Source organism: Anopheles arabiensis (genome assembly GCF_016920715.1).
Source record: "Anopheles arabiensis isolate DONGOLA chromosome X unlocalized genomic scaffold, AaraD3 X_pericentromeric_contig0033, whole genome shotgun sequence".
In the NCBI taxonomy this organism is placed as follows: domain Eukaryota; kingdom Metazoa; phylum Arthropoda; class Insecta; order Diptera; family Culicidae; genus Anopheles; species Anopheles arabiensis.
In genome coordinates, this window is record NW_024412111.1 from 167,501 (window position 1) to 173,858 (window position 6,358).

Consider the following 6,358-nt stretch of genomic DNA (forward strand, 5'->3'; position numbering starts at 1 on the left):
CAATCGTTTAGAAAGCGGCAGCAGGAGACGATGAGGCGCTGGCAGGACCAGTGGACAACAGGTGCAGGGCAACCAGGAGCACCAGGACTGAAGACGAGGAGGCTGATTCAGACATTAATCTCTGGGTCAGCCACACAAGCATGGGAGATGACTTTCCTCACCCAGCTCCTCACAGGGCACGGGTTCTTGCGCTCTATTTCGTCGAGAAAGGCATCCTGGAGGGCTCGCCCAACTGCCACTGAATGTGGTGACGCCGTGGAGACGTTGAACACGTGCATTCCACGCAATCACAGTTCGATCGGATCCGGAATGAGATCACAGCAGCGGTGCCATTCCCGGTAACAATGGATAACATCGTCTCGGAAATGTGCACCCGCAGCGAAACGTGGGGAGCCGTCCCGCGCCGCCGCCAGGACAATCTTTCTCCACTCTCCAAGCGAGATGGGATGTTGAGCGTCCACCAACGCGGCAAGGCGACGCCGAGCGGGCCGGACGGGCGAGGGACGCAAATGGTGGTCCTCAGGCCATGCGGCACGGCAACCCACTGCAAGGGCCACCGTAAGCTGGAAAGTTATTAATCGTTTATTTATTTTCGTTTTCTTTCCAGCTTTCTTTTCTCTTCTCTCATCTATTTTCAGCTTTCTTCTATCTCTTTCTCCTTCTTCTTGTTTCCTCTACCAAATCTCGTTTCAGAACTGCCTTACGTGCTTGGAGTGGTGACCAACGTGCCGACCCCCATTGCCCACACCCGAAGCGTGGGCGATAGGACAAAGGGACCGCGTCGCACCACGGAAGCTTACCGTAACAGAATCAACGAACCAGATCGCCGCAGAAGGTGCGTCGTGACCCAGAGGTGCAACCACGCACGACTCCCGCAAGTAATACGCACCACCAAGCGTACCGGCCGGTTAAGATTGGAGTCGGAGAGGAGGGGGATGGAATATGCTCACTCTTCGTTAACAAAAACAAAAAAAAAAAAAAAAAAAAAAGGTAGCCAGTAAGCGGCAAGGTCAGGCCACCACCTCCCACGCACGGTGCCGGGCGGGCGGGGGTAGGGGGCCGTCATTAGTTGACGAGGCTGAGCTAACAGTGGCAGTGAAGACGGCGTTGAGCATGACAACGTCGCGGGGAGGGTGTGGTGTTAAGTCGCCACACCCTACATTCTGTCAAGCGGGATACTGAACTCGAGAGGATAGCCTCTGCGCGGATTAGACTAGGGTACGGTTTGCTTGGCATAATTAGGATGTACGGGCTGGCGGATGAACCGCGCCGAACCCTTAAGTAAAGCAGGGTGAAACCTGCTTGAAACGGGGAGGGCCTAAAGGGGGATTCTGTCACCGCTCTATTAAACAGCAAGTGTAGGTAGCGCTCCAAGACTGTCGCCATACGATACGCTCTGGCAAATGCGGAATGTGGGTGGGTTCCGGCCCACTTTGCTCAGTTCGACATGAGCCGTAAAATGCTCGCCAGGGCGCGGGCCAACCCTCACGTGGAGCTCCCTGTTTCATAGCCACCCACGGAACCAAATAGGAAACTGCATAAACAGACGCGGATAGCGGGCCTGATTTGAGCCCAATAGAATGAAGTAACACAGAAAAACTAAGAAGGTCAAAAAAGACCAAGGGGTTGACAAGAAAGATCCGGACCAAGCGTTCATGGATCTTCAAGATCCGAATGGAGCGTGCGTTTTTGGGATAAGCAAACTCGATGATGAGTCTTCCATTTTACGCTAGTTACGGTAATGATGGACTTCCTCGATGAGGTAATGTCGAATTTCGAAGGCCACAGAGCCGCCAAATCGCATGCAGCAGGTCCTCGACCGTCAAACGCAAGCACGTCGTTTGACGGTAACGATGGATTCGGGCCGCAAACGCGAAAGGCAGAAGACCAGTGGCTGATGACCAACAGCCTGAATCCCAGTGGGTTGCAAAGATTGCAACAACAACAACAACAACCATCAGGTTGACCTCTGTTAGGAAGCGGTGGAAAATATTCCAAGTCGAGAAACGGACCGAATATTAATGAGGGTAGAATTAATAAGAGGAAGAAGAAGAGCAAGAAGAAGCAGAATAAGCCCGAAAGCGCCTGAGGCTCTGCTGATATCGGACTGCACTTCCGAGCTGGCGAAATTGCTCAAGAAATGAAGCAGTCGATGCTCTTAAATCCGGTTGGAGGGCAATCTCTAAGGTCGACGGGTCCAGAATGGAGGCATGTTGCTAGAACTTAAGCAGGGTAGTTCTGCTAGTGCAATTGCCCCAAAGGTTAGAGAGCGGTGAAGGGGCAAGGCGTCGAGGCTAGCTCCTTCTAAAATGATTGAGCATCATGCATCTCGATGAAATTACCACCCCAGAGAGAGGTTGCGGAGTCTGTCAAAGCACAGCTCAACATCGAGATAGAAACAGATCGTATCAAAATGAAGAAGCTACCGCGCGGCCGGTACGCAGTAAGTCGGATCAACGTATCGCTGCCGGACTTTCAAAGCTTCTTGAATTTGGGAAAGCTGAAAGTTGGTCGATATGCCATATCCGCGAGGTTATGGAAGAGCAGAAATGCTATAAGTGTTGGAAGGTAGGCCATACGAGCTACCATTGGCAGGGGAACCAGACAGAAATGTCTGTGCTGGAAATGCGGTTTGAGTGGACACAAGAAGCAAGCTGTACCAGCTCTGTCAAGTGTTTGGATTGCGGTACGAGGTCAGAACCTTCACGCAACGGGCAGTTATATGTGTCCCCGTAGGCGAACGATTAGATAATAATGGTTGGGTTGCTACAACATAGCCAAGTCATAGTTATGCTGCATTTCAATTAATGTGGCAAACGATTAGGAAGAATCTGCGGATATAGTGTTGATTGCAGATCCGTATCTGGCAACAACCAACGTCAAAGTGTTACGCAACGACGATAACACAGCAGCGGTAGTGGTTAACGCGGACTTACCAGTTAAGGTAGTCAGTAAGGCTCTGAAGGGTTTAATGATAGTTGACATAGGTGATATGCGAGTGGTTAGCGTTTACGCGCCACCTAGATTTAGTATGGAAGAGTTCCAGAACATGTTGGATAACACGGTAATGGCCGTAACCGGTATCCACAAATTCGTTATCGGGGGGACTTCAACGCTTGGTCATCGTTGGAACAACCAACTTGGCAGTGGAGAGCCAAACGAAAGGTGAGTTGGTTTTATCAACCTTTGCGCAGATTGACGCAATTTTATTGAACGACGGCGGCACCCCAACATGTTGGACCAGGGCGCACGTCAGTAGTTGATCTTACTTTTGCAGGCAGACCGTAGCAAGATCATTTAAGTGGGAGGTGTATCTAGCTATGAACTCTGATCATCGTGCAGCACGAATAGATCTTGAGACGCAAAGCGTGCGTAATCTGTCCCGACCCATAACGGGATGGAGCATCAAGTATTTTAGCAAAGATATATTTGAAGTTATGATGCAAGCCGCTTTTTGAGACCGAGGTCACAACAAGCGAAGACTTAATGCGTATACTTGTCGGCGTGTAATGCGACGATGACTAAGCAATAAGAGTACCTCTAACAAAGAGTGCATTGGTGGACGTTAGAGTGGGCACTTCGCAAAGAGTGCAAACACCGCGATCGATTAGCGCAAAGAGCTTTTTTAATACTGATCTCTATTCTACTTTTTAGGGACGAGTTCAAGGTGGCACGGAATGCCCTCAAGCGATTGATCAGCATACCCGACAGAGGAAGTGGAAGAGTTCGCTGGAACAGCGAACAACATCATTTGGTATTGTATATCATACGTTCAAGAAAGTGGCCGAGGGTTCGATTGGACCCCGAACCATGACATTGGACGAGTTTAGGGAAGTGGTGAGCGAGCTTTTTTCCTACTCACCCAAACACGGTGGCCAACCTGAATATCGTATCGATCAGCCACATGAAGATTCTTGGGTTGCCGGGAGACTACAACAAGAAGGCGCCGGGACAGATGGTATCCCGAATGAGGCGCTGAAAGTTGGTATGTTGACTGCAACCGATACATTGCAGGGTTTACCAAGGCTGTTTAGAGAACGCGAAGTTCCCCGATGAGTGGAAAAGGCAGAGGTTGGTGTTAATACCGAAGCCGAACAAACCACCAGAACCGGGTTCAGTTCGCCCCATTTGTCTACTAGACGGGGCAGGTAAAGGTTTAGAACATCATAGTGCAACGGCTAAATGCACACATCGAGGAGGTCAACGGACTGTCTGACGACCAATTTGGTTTCAAGTCGTCGATCTACAGTTGATGCGATTCAACGGGTAGTGGACATGTTTCGGTATTAGAAGTAGAGCAGATACAGTGGACTTGATATTGTGCAGTTGTTACATTAGATGTTACTAATGCTTTTAACAGTGCTTCGTGGTTGGCGATTGCAAATGCTTACAGAAGAATTAACACTCCTAAATATCTTATGATATCATTGGTGATTATTTTAGGAATCGTGTGCTGATGTATGATACCACAGATGGACCGGCAGAGATTGCAGTCATCGGGTGTACCTCAAGGCTCGGTACTTGGCCCAACGTTATGGAACCTCATGTACGACGGAGTCTACGAGTTGCAATGGTGGAAGGTGCAGTTATCGGCTATGCAGACGATATAGTACTGTTGGTGGAAGGTAATTGTGTTGATGATATTGAAATTCTCGTTTCCAGTCAGATTCGCATCATCGACGATGGATGACCGACAACGGATTAAAGATAGCCCCGACCAAGACCGAGTTTATTATGGTCAGTTCCCATCAGAGATACAGCGGGGCACATCAGGGTGGGTGATCACGTAGTACATTCGTCGCGCAGCTTAAAATTGCTTGAGGATGGTCTCTAGATGACCGCCTCGATTACACTTCACACATCAGGTATGCGGTGGAGAGAGCGACGAAGCTATGGACCACCTTGGTAAGGATGATGCCTAATAAGGCAGGTCGAGTAGTAATGCTAGGCGAGCAATTGCTCTTACTGTTGTGGCGAAGGTCCGGTATGCCTCGCCCATTTGGTGTCATACCCTTAGATTTGCTAACCGTAGACAATGGCTACGTCGGTTTTACCGGCCAGTGTCCAGCGAGTTATCTCTTCTTTCAGGACAACTTCTCATGATGCAGTCTGCGTTAACTTGCAGGAATGATCCCGCTTCATCTCCCTCCTGGACGAGGACTCCAGGACTTTTCATCGGAGACGAGCAGAGAGAACATCGCCGGATCGGTTGCACGTAACATGGAACGTGTCACAACTATGGAACGATGGCAACGAGAATGGGATGAGTGTTCACGGTCGGTGGACATACCGTCTCATACCCGACGTCAACAGATGGATAAGTAGAAGATTTGGTGGTGAATTTCTTTCTTTTCTCAGTTTCTTTCCAGCGGCTTCTACGCCTACCAGCTTCATCGGATGCAGTTAACGGGTTCGCCGCTATGTGATGCGTGCGAGGAACCTGAGGACGCCGAACACACGATATTCCATTGTGTACGTCATCGTGAATTGATCATCAGACTTCAGCATCAAGTCGACGAGGAGTTAACGCCGGAGAACATCATCGAAGTTATGTCTGCTAACAGATATAACTGGAGCATGGTTCATCAAGCAGTACGGACGATTATGATTCGACAACAACATCGACGACACGTCATCGAACGAGGCGAACGACGTGCTGCTCGCCAACATCCAGTTGGCCTTGCAGAGCAGCGACAGTGACGACGAGTAACGACAAGATTCATCGTAGTTCATCGTAGCTTCATCGCCGAGGGCTGAACAGTGGCTATCACCACTGTTGGAAGCCATTCGTTGCCTGGGATGATGGACATCCACCGCCCAGTGACGTCGATACCCTAACGGGTGATCACTCGGGGCCGGTTGAAGGCACGGAGGGGTTAGTCTCTCACACTACCGGGGTTGATCACCCAGGTGTCTTATGCAAGATTTCCCTTCGATAACAAAAAAAAAAAAAAAAAAAAGGTAGCCAATGCCTCGTCATCTAATGGTGACGCGCATGAATGGATTAACGAGATTCCCTCTGTCCCTATCTACTATCTGAAACCACAGCCAGGGAACGGGCTTGGATACTAGCGGGGAAAAGAAGACCCTGTTGAGCTTGACTCTAGTCTGGCATTGTAAGGCGATATAGGAGGTGCAGCATAGGTGGGAGGGGCTTCCTCGTGGAGCGCCTCTGAATACCACTTTCTTACTGTTGCCTTACTTACATGATTGGGTGGAACAAGCGCGGGCCCCAGGTCAGATCGTGCGCACACCTCCTCCGGGGGCTGTGGCGGCGGTTCGCCTGCGCGCGCCCAATGCGCCGTGTTTCTCGCTCAGCGTCCGGTGTGTCGCTGGGTGGTGCCGCCAGGGGAGACTG